The sequence below is a fragment of the Pipistrellus hanaki genome (assembly GCF_964339955.1).
Source record: "Pipistrellus hanaki genome assembly, chromosome: 3".
Taxonomy (NCBI): domain Eukaryota; kingdom Metazoa; phylum Chordata; class Mammalia; order Chiroptera; family Vespertilionidae; genus Pipistrellus; species Pipistrellus hanaki.
This window is the reverse complement of record NC_140505.1, coordinates 4,348,682-4,365,346: the sequence shown is the minus strand read 5'-3', so window position 1 is coordinate 4,365,346 and position 16,665 is coordinate 4,348,682. Positions and strand designations below refer to the sequence as shown.

The 16,665-nt window shown below is 38.5% G+C and overlaps 1 long non-coding RNA gene across 1 annotated transcript in view; it reads right to left on the bottom strand.

Annotated features, from left to right (window-relative positions):
• The window catches only part of LOC311619434, a 495,899-nt gene that overhangs the window by 166,132 nt on the left and 313,102 nt on the right, over window positions 1-16,665 (bottom strand). The window lies entirely within an intron of this gene.

Below are 16,665 nucleotides of genomic sequence, written 5' to 3'. Positions count from 1 at the left end.
CTATCTATCTATCTATCTATATATATATATATATATATTATTGATTTTTTACAGAGAGGAGGAGAGAGGGATAGAGAGTTAGAAACGTCGATGAGAGAGAAACATCAACCAGCTGCCTCTTGCACACCCCCTACAGAGGATGTGCCCGCAACCAATGTACATGCCCTTGACTGGAATCGAACCTGGGACCTTTCATTCCGCAGACCGACGCTCTACCACTAAGTCAAACCGGTTTCGGCAACAATTCTTAATATGGTCATATATCCAGAGATTTGTTTTAAATTATGTATTTTTTAAATGGGAGAAGAGAGGTGTGCTCTGACCTCTGCTCGCTTACTATTCACACTTCAGGTGTGGACTTACTTACCTCCTACTCTTTCCTACTGTGGAGGATGTTAGCCTGTGTCAGTATGACATATTTGAGCATATGTCACTAATTCTCTCCTTGGAAGGAACAGAGAGTATACATGTAAAGGACAAAAGTTAGAACAGTACAGGCTAATTGGCGGCCAGAGGAAGCCAGTGGAAGGGATGGGAGAAGTGTGGATTGTGGCAGAGAGGGGGCGACAAGAAGAGATGGAGAGGGAGATGGAATAGGTGCCCCCTGCTCAGTGACCCGGGTAGCTGAGGTAGGTCTCACCCTGGAAGGATGGCTGGGCCTGGGCTGGCTTCAATTAGTCAGAATTCCCTGGGAAAACTGGCAGGTGATTTCATTGTTGCTTCTCAGGGGGGTTAGGGGACAGTGACAACAAATGATATGTTGCCACAACATTTTAAATAATATGAATTTTCTATCAGAGGTGTTATTAGGGAAAAAAATAAATAGCATTGCATTATATGCAGAATGAAGACAGACTAAATTGTTAACATAACTCCACATATGTGCATGTATTTATAAATATTTGCAAATATGTGTATATGGTATTAGCCACATATACAGTATTTATATGTACCCGTGTATGTGCATATACATATCTATGCTATATAAATATTGATATGCATATTAATAAATTCATATATAAATGTATGAATATGTATATGTATAATAGTAATAGATTATATATTTACTTATATTATGTGACTTATATGTATGTCTGTATTTATTTGTATTGATGTATAATTGACATATGACATTATATTAGTTTCAGGTGTACAACATAATGATTTTGTATGTGTGTGCATTGTGAACTGATCACCACACCCAAATCTATGTAACATCCATCACCATATATAGTTAGAAGAAAGAATTTCATACTGGTGATGACAACTTTTACCATCTACTCTCCTAGCAACTTTCAAATGCACAATAAAGTATTATTAGCTGTATTCTCCATGTTGTCCATGACATTCCCATGACTTATTTCTTTGTTATTTGAAAGCTTGTACCTTCTGAGCGCCTCCCTTTCCCCATTTCTGCCATCCAGATATTATATAATAATCAACTATGTACAGATGTTTATAAATACACTAGACGCCTTGAGCACAAAATTAGTACACAGGTAGGGTGCTCAGGCCTGGGCAGCGATCAACACTGATCTGTGGGGCGATGGGTGCGGTGATGGGGCGTCCCCCCGTTCCCTGTTGGCACCCACCTTGTCTGGCCTGGGGCCTGCAGGCTCTGGGCAGCTTCTGCATTGAGCATCTGCCCCCTAGTGGTCAGTGCGTGTCATAGTGATTGGCCAGTCCACCATTCAATCCACAGGTCATTCTGCTGTTCGGTCTATTTGCATATTAGGCTTTTATTATATAGGATGCACATGTGGAATTAGACTTGATTTGGAGCTCCACCTTCCTGAATTGCTGGATGGTCTTCAGCAAGTGACTACCCACAATTGAACCCCATTTTTGCAACTGAAAATGAGTATAGTCACAGACATCCCTTTGGGGACATGTGAGTAAGAGATGGGCTGAGCATTTAGTGGGGCATGCTTTTATGCTGGGCAAACAGTCCTTTAACTTTAAATAACTGATTTAAATAGAGTCATCCACGCTTTGAAGCTGAACTCTGTAAAGCACTTGATGCTCCCCCAGAGATGGTGCTGAGACTTACAAAAAGGGGGGCCAGGTGAGCTGCTCCTGACAGCAGGAACCCCTAAGGCAGCCCCCTCTCTTTGCTAATCATATTGTTCATCTCCAGAAAAGGAAGGAATTTCAAAGGAGCAGGACAATGGTTCATGCAAAACGATGCTTTTTGCAGAGCTGCCTTTTATAACCTGCTAAGCTTTGAGGGAGACCCATGTGATAGAAGGGAAAATATCACCAACAAGCCTGAATAGTTCATTAAAGCTCGGAGGCTGACCTGGAGATCCATTCATATCACAGTGCCCATAATACCACGCAGCGGGAGGGGGAGAGTGCAGTGACCTTGACAAACCTATAACAAATTGAGTCTATAAACTCCGATGTCTCCTCCATGGAGGCTGCAAGGCACTCTCCTCTCTCCTCCTTTTTCTAATCTATGGCCTGGGTTAGAAAGAAAACAAAAGCCAGCTGTTTTTATCAGGTTTTTGAACGGAGGGAGGATGAATCCTTCAGCGGTAAAAGTTCAATGTGATGCACAGAGACTGCATATGAATTACTCATTTTATGCAAAATGACATGCCAAATTAATTACAGGTGAGCTATGTGAGTGGGGAAATGCGGGAATGCAGATTGTTTGGGCAGAGTGGGTGGGTAGCACATATTTAACACACGGTGCGGTAATCTGGTTGTCCTGGTCAGCCGTTCCTATCCTTTGATCCCTGAAAACTAATTTTTGTTGCATTCAACTGTAACTGATTGCAAGGGGGCTTCCTCCTTTTTTTTTTTTTTTTTTTTTTTTTTTTTTTTGCCAAGTACCAAACGTACATTTTCCCATTTGCTTTTCATCTGATCGCACCCTATCTCAGAGAGCAATAAGATGGAGTACTGTGTCTGTGGTCTGTTAATCATGTAATGCTTTAGATTTAAGACTCATCTGCCTGATGTTCTTGCTTATTTAAAATAAGACATTTCAATGGTGAAAACTTGCCCTAAGTGGTTTGGCTCAGTGGATAGAACCAATGCCTGCGGACTGAAGGGTCCCAGGTTCAATTCTGGTCAAGGGCATGTACCTCAGTTGCAGGCACATCCCCAGTAGGAGGAGTGCAGGAGGCAGCTGATCAATCTTTCTCTCTCTTCTATGTTTCTAGCTTTTTGTCCTCTTTCTTCCTCTCTGTAAAAATCAAAATAATTTTAAAAAACAGTGAAAACTCACTTTGAATGTAGTCTAAAAGCAGTGCTATGATTCTAACATACTAACATTTTCCCCATTAGCTGAAGTCTCACCCTAAAGCATTTCCCTGTCTACTCCCAATCTTGAATTTCAAAGTAATCCAAGCTGGACATTTATGAATTCTGGTATGAAGCAGAGCTTATCAGTACAATATATTAATAATTCAAACTATGCATGGGGACCTAACATTATTTTAGCATGTAAATTTTGGATGAGCATTTTAAATAGAATCCCTAGCATAATAGCTTTTAAGACTAAGCAGAAAATCATTTAGAGTGATTTTTTCTTATATAAAATGCCATGGATTATAAAATTAAACCACATAATCTAAATCCAAGCATCAATTCAAAGTAACTTCAATAATACTTTTTAAAATGCATAAGAAATATTTAATTTTTATGCTGAATTGCAATGAAATAAATAACTTCTAAAGGTAGCTTTTTCAGAATCTTTTAAAACTCTGGTGGTAGCCACTAGCTATCCATGGCTACTTGATTTTAAATGTAAGTGAATTGAATTAAATTAAGTTTTTAATGCTCCAGTTGTACTAGTCGCATTGGAATGGTCAGGAGCCACAGAAGCTGGGGGTTACTAGCCCTCAGGGCTCCGATTATAGAACACCTCTAGCCACACAGAAGATTCTACTGGCCAGCCATGTCCTGGAACAGCATTCTGGTTTAATAACATGTGAAGTGTATAGACACTAGTCTGAGGAATGTAACACCAAAAAGTCAACATTACCCCTGGTGTGAATGTGCCCCAGCTTTTTGTCCTCTCACCTCCTGGTGGGCGGTCTGGCTGTCTCCAGACCTTAGCTACTGTAAACCACACTGCTACAAACATAGGGGCGCACACATTCTTTCTGATGGAGCTTTGGGATTCTCAGGCAGAGTTTTGGAGAGCCATGATTCAGAAGCAACGAGGCAGGGTCTGCTTTAAAAAGCCTGTGTCCCCTTCCCCCTGGAGTGATGGAACAGGAACCCCTGTTTGGAGTTTTAAATGAGAAGGCCTTCACTATCAATCAAGCAAAGATTCAATAAATGCTACTTTTAATACCAACAACTAGTCTTCTTTCATAATAAAATTGATAGGCATAGGTTATTGATTATTTCCCCTTTTCCTTGACATATGGGGTGTGCCCCCAAAATGTATACACTTGAACAGCTCAATTGATGTTTCTTTCATTTTAGATTGAACCCATTGGAATGAATAATTACTCAAAGTGTACATTTTGGGGGGACACCTTGTATAACTATACACCATTTATATACATGATACTCTAAACCTTTTTCTTAGAAACAATTGGATATCCTGATATGTCAACTGACTTAACCTCAATCCTAGGAACCTAATGAGATGCCATTTGGTAAAACATCACCAACTACAACAAGTAATATTGCCTACACTGGTGAGCTGGCCAAACTTTGATGTCAGAGAGAGACCGCTTTCTAGATCAAACGGAAAGCCTGGATGGCGAATGTTTTGGGTAAATTTAAAGAAAATTTACGTTTTTCATTTCAGTGGCCCTGTGCTGAGAGAAAGGGAAAGCTGTGAGGCTGTGCGGGTCCGGGAATCTGGATTTGGAGGCTGACCTTGTAAGGACTTCCTAATTGCCAGCTGCACACTACAGCGATCTGATTCCCCAAAAAAAGGGCCCGGCTACTCACACACACAAAACCCAACTCCCTCCAACCTCCAGGATCCACTCCTCCATATACCACCCTCCCGAGGTTGAATTGTAGTCACAGTACCTTCTTATTTATCTTTGCGTACTTGAGGATATATCAAAGGTCATTGTTGTAGCAACAGTTGTAAATGCAGGCCTTGCCAAAGACATCCTATGTAGTTATTAGATTTTTAAATTCAGAATCATTTCCAAAGCAAATTCCACATCAAGTAATGAGCCCAAACAGCCAACTACTGTTTACGACAATTCACTGTCCTGGGCCATAAACATCACATAGCAGCCCAGACGTTTTGCAGTGGGTGCATCTGAAGCAGAGATGACCCTGTGACACCTCATCAAGCATTCTGGGATGAGCTGGGCATGACTGTAAGCAGATCGGGCACCAGAAATGCCATAAAACACAAGCTCAAATATGACCTGGCAGAGACATAAAGTGCCAGCAATCAGCAGTGTCAGTCACCAACTATGCTCAGGATTGGAGTGGAAATGTCCCAGGCAGAGTCACAAATGGTTATGGGTCCTGCCTTCCTGATCAGCATCAAGGAGACATGGAAAGAGCTAGAAGCCCCACTAGGTCAGCATCATAGTGTTTCCAGAAACACAGGTCCAAACGGAGGCAGACAGACAAAGGTATTCCATTTCACCTGTGAATGTTCACTGATCACTTTATAAACTACCAGTGCAGCCAATGGGAGTCACTGCTGTACCTGAGAACAGGGGCACCAGAAAACAGTGTTCTCTATGGAAATGCATTCAACATTCGGAATGCATTCAACACTCAGACCGCCTCCTACAGACCCCAAGCCACTCCCAAAAGGCCTGAGTGTGGCAAAATGCCCCTTCACCTCGATTCTTAAAGAAAAAAGAATGGGATTAAAAATCCTTAAAAAATAACCCTATGGTGAATGAATATTCTCAATGCTTCAGCAACTTCACAGCACCAAATAGAGTGGAAGCTAAAAACATGTTCTTCTGTGGAAACGGGGGACTAGGACATTTGCATGTTAAGCAGTGAAGAGCCCTTGACTCTGATCTTGTTGACTAAAGCAAGCAATGGGAGTTTAGCCCCTTAATGTAATTCAGCTCAGCAAATATTTATTGAAAAGCTACTATTTGTCAGGCACTGCACTTCACTAGACAATGGTCCTGTGAAGATACATTATAACCCTGTTAGTTTACTCCAAACATCTCTGACTCAATCTAATAAATCAGCATCTCATTGATTTCATTGCAAGTAAGACCTTCTTATATGCATATTGACATTCAATAATTCAATTAATCCAAAGCTACATATGGGGATGATGGAACATTCATGTTCATGTGTGTGTGTGTGTGTGTGTGTGTGTGTGTGGTCACCTGGTTGTAGTCACCATGCTGTGCAGGATGCATGGACACCTGTAAAGACCATCCTGTCATTTGAACCAGGACACTTCCTCTGCTTCATTTATTTGCACCAAGTTTCTCTATGCTTGGAATTTTAAGGGAGTAAGAAAAGCGATTTTTGCATCCCTGATGCTATAGATATGACTGACTTTGTTAATGCTACTTGAGAGAGGAGATGTCCTAGAGAGACCACAGTGGGGAGTGTCATGGGGAGAAATTGAACAAACTGGGGAGGTTCCAAGGCAAACCTGATTCACTCAGGACCTGTGAACCCCAGACCTCTATCTTCCCTGAGTCCATCCTCTCCCTGCTGGAGTTCTGCCTGTGTGGGCTCAGAAAGAAAAACAACACCAACAGAACTGCATCCTGCTCAATTATTTACTATTTTCATGATCTTGGACAATTTACTTAATCTCCAACTTTCAGTTGTCTTATCTTACTGCCTTGTTTGTTGTTTTCTCCTATCAATTTTGTCACTAAAATCCATGCTATCCTCACTGTTATCTATTTGTTTTCATTTGTATTTACTTTTTAATTTAGTCATTTCTGGCAAATGGTGATGGTTCATCTTTTTCACCAAATGAACAAATAAAATTAATGAACAAGTGTCTATGAAACGCAACAGTTTGTTTCATTCCAGGGTCAGCATAGGTTGCAGGAACCAACCAGAAGGCTACACAAGCACAGACACATTTCTTGGTCCTGTCAGCCTCTCCTCTCTAGCAGATGATGGAGGAAAGACACAGCAAGCAGTGACCCTGTGGAAGCAGACAGAAGCAGAGGAGGTTGAAGGGAAAATATTTGATCCTCGAGGATGTTCGAGACAGTCTAGCTCCACAATTAGCTGAGCTGTTTTGCATGTTTTACTCCTTATGCCTCAGAAATTATATATGGTAAGTCCTTCCATTTGGGCTCTAATGGCTTCCTCTAATAGCACAATATCAAGTCTTTATTTGAGTATAGCATTCTTCTGTGTTCTTTAATACAAGTAAGAAAGATTTTCCTTACGTATCCTTGGACGCATCATCTCACTACACTAAAGCCAATTTTATTTCTTGGGGTCAGAGATGTAGAATACATGGGCTCCATTACCTAGTAATACTCTCACATTTGTTTCCTTTCAGCCACCCTTTGCTATACAATGAAAAGACTAGAAATTAAAAATAAAAGCAGATGGTAAGTTAAAAGTAAAAATCATATAAATGTATTGATTAACAAAACTGCTAGTAGAACCCATTGAGGCCAAAAGTTTGTCTCATTAATTTTATATTTTATTCGCATTACCTAATGCAGTGGATAGTACAATTCTTAAAATAGCTTTAAAATATAAATATATATTTATTATATTTAGCATATGATAGATCAAGATATATATTTGAGTATATAAACTATGGATGAAAAAGGCACATGTTTAACAATTAAAAATTTAACATTCCATCCCTAATCGGTTTGGCTCAGTGGATAGAGCATCAGCCTGCTTACTAAAGGTCCCAGGTTTGATTCCATTCAAGGGCATGTATGTTGGTTGCGGGCACATCCCCAGTAGCGGGTGTGAAGGAGGCAGCTGATCTATGTTTCTCTCTCATCAATGTTTCTAACTCTCTATCCCTCTTCCTTCCTCTCTGTAAAAAATCAATAAAATATATTTTTTAAAAATTTAACATCCCAGGTAAATTAAATTCCAGGGACATGAGTAGACTTTATCTTCAGATAAGAATGAGGGTTGGTTCTCTGACATGCCTGTCCCCCACCCGTGCTGGAATGGTTGGGTTGGCCTCATTAACCACTCTTTGTATTGAGGCATTGAAGGCACAAGGTAAATGAGATCTCCCAGTAAATGAGACCTGTTGGTGGTAAACCCCAAATCATCATTAAGGGTTAGGATCTTAATCCAATTAAGTAAATGAATCGATGTAAGAATGAACAAGTGATCTTGAAAGAATGTTCCCGGAAGCACTAGATCATTAGCTAATTATGTATATGGCATGTAATAATTCTAAACAAATTGAGGTTGCCATAAACTTGAATTGTGCCCTTCCAAAACTCATATTCTGAAGCTCTCACCCCCAAAGGGATGGTGCCAAGAGACGAGCCTGTGGGAGCTAATTAGGTCAGGAGGGTGGAAGGGATTAGTGGCCTCATAGGAAGACACGCACAAAAGAATCCTCTTGCTCCGCCACCTGAGGACAAAGTGAAAAGACAGTTGTCTATGAGCCAGAAAGAGGGCTTCGCCGGAACCCACACTGGCCCACACTTCGATCTTGAACTTTCCAGCCTCCAAAACTCTGAGAAATAAATGTTGTTTAATCACCCAGTCTGTTATTCTGTTATTATAGCCCAACCTGATTCAAACACATACCTACCAGAATCCAGGGAGAATGGTGAGTCTCATTGAGGATGGGGTTAGTGAAATAAGGCCTGGTGGGAAGAAGTGGAGATTACCGAAAGGAGCTTTTATGGGTGAGATAGGCAGAGTGAGGGAGTATTAGGAATTAGGGGATTCATGGGGAAGAGAGGCATAGTTGGTTGGGAACTTGGAGCTGGCAAAAGGCACACATTCACAAAGAACAGAAAGTGCCACAGAATAAGGGGAGAGGAAGACGCCCATTTACAGAAGATCAGGGAAAGCAATAGGGAGGAGAGAAACAAAAGGGAGAAAGGAAAGAAAACCACAGATTTTCACAGGGGACAGAGAATTCTACCCCTGAAGCAGGGAGAAAAAGAGGAGAGCCCCACATAGGGTTTGAGCTTTGAAGCTGCCATAGTGACCAATGAGAAGGGAACATCACAAGACAACGAACTGCAGCCTTTATAACCCTTAGTGGGGAAAAGGGTAGTGGGTTATCCCTTTTGGGATGCTCTCCCCCTTATTTCTAATAAATGTCCACCTTTTCATATACCAGCTTCTGTCCATGGCTCCATTCTCAGAATCCACCTGGACAAGAACCCTGGCAAAGAAACCACCTTTGCGTCCTGCTCAGAGGAAAAGCAGTCCTGAGCTCGCTCCACAGGGGAGCACGGCCTCAGAAGACATAGCGGCACCTCTACTTGAGTTTAGGAAACAATCTCTCATCCTGAAGGAGAAAACCAGTATACTATAAGGACAGATTTTATTTATGTTTGATAAAAAAGAAAAAAATTAAGTTTGTAAGACTATAAAATAAATTTGGATTCATGACAGGAATATAATTATATGCATACTTATAATAAGAATGATAATTGACTTTATAAACTGAAGCATAATGCAGGGGAAAAAAAACACATACTAATGATCTAATTAGGAATTGGACAGCCCCTTATAAGCAAACCATGTCTAGTTTTTGATTTTATACCCCTGATGCCTTATTTACATTTTCTCATGCACAATAAATATTTGTCATCCACACATAATAAAGATAGACTTATTTCGAGATGATGACTCTAAAGGATTCAAGGTGTTGAGCATATAGAACAGAGAATGAGGATCTTCTTTTCTTACATGTAACAAAGACTGAGAAGACATTATGTTCTTTTGAATCATGGGATGTCCTATAAGCTGTGGGTTTTGGAAAATATTGCCAACTTTTAAACTAGAAAATACATTTTTTACTTAGAATACTGGAGCTTCAGCTATGGGTACAAGATGCACCCAGGTCCCCATGGCAGGAGAGCCTTACAGTGCTTTGCCTCCTGGGGAGAGCTTGGCCTTAAACCCCTGGAAGATGCTGGAAGATGCTGTGAAGGGAGGAGTTTGGTCCATGACCAGATAAGGAGGTGACTCATGGTTCTGAAAGCAAATGATATACGTGCTCTTAAAACTAGAAGAACTTTTATTTTTTAATCAGATTTTCCTATATGTACTGGCAATAGGAAAGTAATCAATGGAAATATAGACTCTTTCACCAGAGAGGTGAAAAGTCTAAAGGTCACATGACAAAAGAGTATTGCGATGTGTTGACATATGAAGTTTATTTTCTTCACCAAATGAAATATGTGTAACTTTAATTTTCTTTTCAAGAATAATTGGGGTGTAAATATAGGTAAACATAGAGGAAGGCAGATTCAGCATCTGAGGGAAATGTCATTTTCACTTGGTTTGACTAATGTCCCTAGTCAAGCTGGAGAAGCATTCATCTTAAGCTATCACCAGTAAACAGGACAGTGTGACGATGGGAAAACAAGTTGTCCCCACAGTCTCTCTGGAAATGCTCTTGTTATATAGAGGGCAAGTGTGAATTCAACTCCATGACATTAAATCTCATCGGACAACAGGAAAATCTTAGGTTTTAAAATAGAGGAATATAACATATTTTCTCCTAAATAAATAAGTGTATAATTTTTTTTTAACATGGGGATTGGGGAAGGGCTGTTGCAAATAATTATATAGAGTCTATAATGGCAAAATGATCTTTGGGAAGGAAGAGACCAGGACATATAGAAATAGTTTAAATAAAATTGAAATGTTTTCACACACACACACACACACACACACATGCACACACAGGCACACGGTATTATTATTACTGCCAAGGTAGAGAATGTTCAGAAAATGTTCCATAGGTTTGGAGTCAAAATAGTTGTATATGGTTTTCACCTTTTTTGTGTAGGTATTCAACATGATTGTAAAGGAAGATACCATAGCTTTGAGCTGTTTACATAGATCTCTGACCTAAATTCAATTTCTCCATCACCATTACTTAATATTTATTGAAAAAAAACTATAAATACATTCTGGACAATACTAATCATTTACATCGTTTGTAGCATTGTTAGAAATATTGATGAGCAAATGCTTGAATAAAAGTCTTAAAGACACCTGACTTCTCATTCATACTACGACCCCTCCACTCTGAAGTCTCATGTTACCATGGATACATCCTGGTCTCCGACAAGGTTCTGTTTGGAGCAATGTCTATCCAAACCCTTAAAGGGTGAGTTCTTTCCTAGGACCACAGGGCTCCTCCTCTGAGGTAGTGAATGAGCTGTGATGCCTGTATTATCTACATCTTATCTCCTGGCCTAACCATTCTATATCTATATTCAAATAAGCACTACCTCTGCTCTATGGTCTATTCATTACGCAAACATTCATTAGCATTGCTGGGTTAACAAAGATGAATGCAACCCCTCCCAGTCCTGAAGGAGCTGACAGTTGGGTACAGTCAGCTGAGATGATACATCGCACCAGTGGCAATGAAGAATACTTTCAGCTTCATTCATTTGGAAAACTTACAATGACATCATACAAACTATAAGTACCACCCTTTTTTTGTATGCTGTTCCTAACCCTTCTATCATCCATGCTACTAACATGACCTTCTGCCACGCAGAGAACTTGAATTTTGGGGGGTCGGAAAGTCTGATCATTTTATTTTCCAAATATCTGAAAATACTACTGCCCATTTCTGGAGGTCCTTATCATAACTCCAAGGCTTTCTGAGATGCAATCGTTTTTCAAAATCCAGTGTCATGCTCTCTAGTATAAAAATGTGTTTTGACTTTTATAATTAAAACCACCAACTCCATACTTAATAATACTAAATTCAATTTTTCCTACATAATAAATAAGGCACATTGCTAATAGTCTTTCTACCAATCTCCTGAGGGTAGAAAAGAAAGCATGACCTTTTTCTGAAGTTGAACTTGATTTATTAACAATTTCCTCCTTTTTTGTGTGTTTGCAGAACATAATTTTGTTCTGTTTTCTACCCTTCAGGGACAGTGACTCTAACCCTAACTCAGTGGAACATCCTAACCAAGCAAAAATCTTGATTTTTTTTTTAACACAATTTCCAAGAATGACATACTGATTTTAGAAACAAATTAAATTTTACTACATCCTACTTTATTAAACAAAATATGACTTTATATGCTACACATAATTTTTATCAGCTAAATATAACTTTAAATTTAATGGAGATAATCCCGAGGTAAAAAATGCAGATTTTCACAAAATTACCATTTTTATATTTCCTATTAACTTGCTTTTTTTCTTCTTATTGTTACCCAATAGTCCATTGTGCATATAAATGAAGCAATGCACTTTGAAGAGTAAAACAATTTAAAATTCAGTAATTTCCTAAACCATAACATCAAGTAATCCTGTTCAGTGATTTTCATTGTGAAGTAATAAGTAAAGTGATATACTTAGTGATGTAAACACATTTAAATTATTATTTTCTATACTAGTTTTTAAAGAATGCAAAGTAATATCCATTTTAAAATGTAGATGTACACACATGCACACACATACCCACACACACACACACGTTTTCCATAATGGCTATACAAATTTACACTCCCATCAATAATATACAAGGTTCCCTTTTCCCTATCTCCTTACAAAGATTTATCTCTTGCCCTTTTATTAACAGCAATCTAGCAGATGTGAGGTACACTATGTCATTATGGTTTGATTAGCATTTTTCTGATGACTGGTGATTGGTGAGCACATTTTCATATACCTATTCGCTAGGTATGTTTTCTTTGGAAAAATGCCTATTCAGATCCTTTTCTCATTTGTAAATTGAGTTATTTATTATTTGAGATTGACTTGTAGGAGTTCCTCATACATTTTTTATATTAATTCATTATTAAATATATACTTCACACACATTTTTTTCCCATTCCGTAGGTAGACATTTTAGTTGTAGAGAATTTCCTTTGCTGTGCACACATGTTTTAGGTTCAGTATTTCTCTCTTCAGATCTATTAAATTGTCTCTTATTTATTTAGGTGCACTGATGTTGGGTGCATATATCTTTACTGCTATTATTTTGCCATAATGAATTGACCTCCTTGTCCCTATAAAATCTCTCTCCTTGTCTCATTATAGTTTTTAATTAAAGTCTATTTTGTATGATGTAAGCATGTCTACCTTTCCCCCTTTTCCGTCCTTTCATTTTCAATCAGTGTGAGCCTTCAAAGATGAAGTGTTTTGTAGGCAGCTCAGTGTTGAGGCACCTTTTTATTTCATTTAATATATTTCCCTCCCACCCCCCCAAAATTAGAGGACATTTCGTTCAGCAAATATTTGATGATGACATTAATGATGATGCATCTAGCTATAGAGACACTTCCTCATCAAATCTTCCTAATGACTTTGTGGATTACACACAATTAGTAGGAACACCAATTCTCAATATTTTTGAAATAATACAATGGATGCCATCATGTCATTTGGCCAAAACAAACAAACAAACAAACAAACAAACAAACAAAAACTGGTTTCTGAAGGTACCACTCCCAAGTTCAGATTTTGTGTGTGGGTGTACTAATATGTTGAGTAAGTTCCATGTTTCATCTTGCAGTACAATACGTAAACATCAAAGTCTGACAGCATTCTGTACTTTGCACATGCAGCTTAATCTCCTGCCTCTAGATCAGAAAGATAAAAGTTTTAAATCCTTATTCCAGGAGTCTGGAAAGACTTGGGGTGTTTCACCTACACTTATTTTATCCTCAGTGGCCCTTTGCATAGAAATATATGGTAAATAAAAATACAGTCAGGTTGCTGACTGATCATAACACATCAAGGTTTATTTTGAGCACTGATGAAACAAGATAATGTTGATCCTTGACTAGTGTGGGAAAATGAGATTTTTCTAAAGTCTCTCAGAACCATAACTCTAGAAGATGTGAGAAAATAAACAATCTGTTCAAATGTAGCAAAAAGCTCATCTCCACTATTTTTCTTTCATTGGGTGCTAATGGTCTCTGGGTAGGTCCTAATGCGCATGCTTCGTTTATGTCCCCAATCCTTGCCTGCCAGTGACTTGAGGTAAGGCCCAGGCCTTGGCATAAAGCTTTCTCAACATGTCCCCCATCGCATGCTGAAGTTAGGGCACGCAGTGTTTCTCTTAGATTCGGGGAAGGGATTTATTTCCACCCAAGAGAACATTAGATAAACCAGTTTGTCTTTGATGGCATTTTTTTCTGCCAAAAATATGTACTGAAAACAACTTTTGGATAGTAATAATAATTTTAAAAAAGGTACTTGGTCATAATACTGATCCCTCAAGTGGAGTTAATAGTCGGTTGAAGCCATAATTCACATTGTAAGCTCTGTGGCAGTTGTGCTATGATTTAAGGTACCACTGATACTCTTGTGAACAGAGATAACTTTTTATGCAAAAATACACTAGAACTTAAATACTGAAAAACTATAATGTATACTACTGAGTGAATATCCTGGGTGAAAAATGCCTGATTATTTAGGTGTGTGTTTTTCCCCTCATGCGCATCTCCTAATAAATTCAGTGGGACATTTTCCTTAGTAAATAGTGCAGAATTAGCTCACTTAATTTTTCTGGAGCTGTTTTATGGTTATTATATAATATACATGTCTAATAAAATTTGTTAAGAGCCAGCTAAGGGATCTGTACTTATTATTTTATTGTGTACAAGTAAAAACTTGAAGTATAGATCTTTATGTCCTTAATATTTATTGTTAGCTCATATCTTGACAGAGGAACTATTCTACAAGGGCTTTGATAAATTTAGTGAAACTACTAGCGAACAACCTTCCAGTAAATTTGCATCTGTGTTCCCATGATGATGATGCATTTTATTCTCTTTCAAATTTCAGAGTGGGTATGCCACATCCATCAATAGTTGGGAATTGCACTCACTGTAAAGCAGAGCCCTAACACAGGGAGGTGCCGAGCAGATGAAAAAGTGAATTGAAAAGAAATGAAGCATGTGCTAATGAACAGGTGAACATGACTGGTTTTGCATTGAAACAGCAATGAGGTGAAAGGTTCCCCCTGCAAATGAATAAGGGGAAAATCAAGCCATCATTGCACCCTGTAATTTCTCTCCTTCACACCAACCATACACAGGATACCACCATTCCAATGTGTCTGATTTATAGCACTGAAAGTAAGATCAGGTATGTTGTTTTTTTATCAGCTCTACTTACAAACTCTTTGAATTTGTATTTTTAGAGGGATTTCGATAGCCAGCAATGACCTTATTGTTATCAAACCCATATACCTTCTTAAAGTCCACACTCATAGCAGCTCTAGTATTTGAAACTCGCCTACTGTGGTTTCTGTGAGAATATACTGTTCTTATTCTCTTCTGACCTGCTTAACAGTTTCTTTCAAATCTTCTCTGGTGTTCACTGTGGAGTGAATGTTTGTGTCTCCCCACCTCAAAAATGCATATATTGAAATTCTAGGCACATCCCCAGTAGGAGGTGTGCAAGAGGCAGCTGATCGATGATTCTCTCTCATTGATGTTTCTAACTCTCTATCCCTCTCTCTTCCTCTCTAAAAAAAAAATCAATTAAATATATTTTAAAAAAAAAAGAAATTCTAATACTCAAATTGATGACCTCAGGATGTGGGGCATTTAAGAGGTCATGAGAATGGCGACCTTTAGCCAAGCAGTCCCTTAACCCTAGCTTTCACAAAACATGTGTCAGAATAATCATTTATTTATAGCTCGGGGCTGCTGGTCAGCCTCGGCACAAGTCAAGTATTCTTCCATCACCATTTATCCTCCCTATGTACTATAGTAACACACAGGCACACACTTTCTCTCTCTCTCTCAATCTCTCTCTCTCTCTCTCTCTCTCTCTCTCTCTCTCTCTCTCTCTCTCTCTTTCTCTCTCTTTCTCTCTCTCTCTCTCTCTCTCTCTCTTTCTGTCACACACAAGCACACACACACACCTTCTCTGTACAATGGAAGAAGCGAGGTTTTGGAATAAGATGGATTTGTCATGTGCAAACTATAATAGCTTATTCAAGTTACTTAACCTCTCTGAGTCTCATCTATAAAATTAAATGTGATAATGACAAGTATCTTGTGGAGTACTGGCTTATTTCAGGTACTCAATAAAGGCTGGCTATAATAATAATAATGAATACTATAAGTAAAAACTTACCAATATTGTGTAAAGGATTTATATTCTCCTATTCCGTTATTTTGGACAGGGTCAAACAAAGGCCTGTGTCTGTACTCGACCCTTGATAAATGCATTTTCTTCAAATGGATATATAGGCTGTTGCACTTTCTAACAATGTAATTTTATTTGTTAGAACACCTCAATGCTTCCTCAGACCATAGATTATGTTCTTCATAAAATAGTTTTCACAAACTTAACTACAAAACAGAAGTTTACCACATGCATGCATGTTCAACATGCATGTTTCCATTCACACTTTCTGTAATTTTTGAAGTGAAATACTCATACAAATTTAAATGTGTATGTTGTTTACTTTAAAATAAAGCTTATAAACTTAATACATATTTGTAATTTTGGATTTGTATTTTTGAAACAATGTTGAAGATATCATCTTAAAATATTCTAGATTTTCTATCACTAAATGACATATTAATATGCTTAATATCTTATATT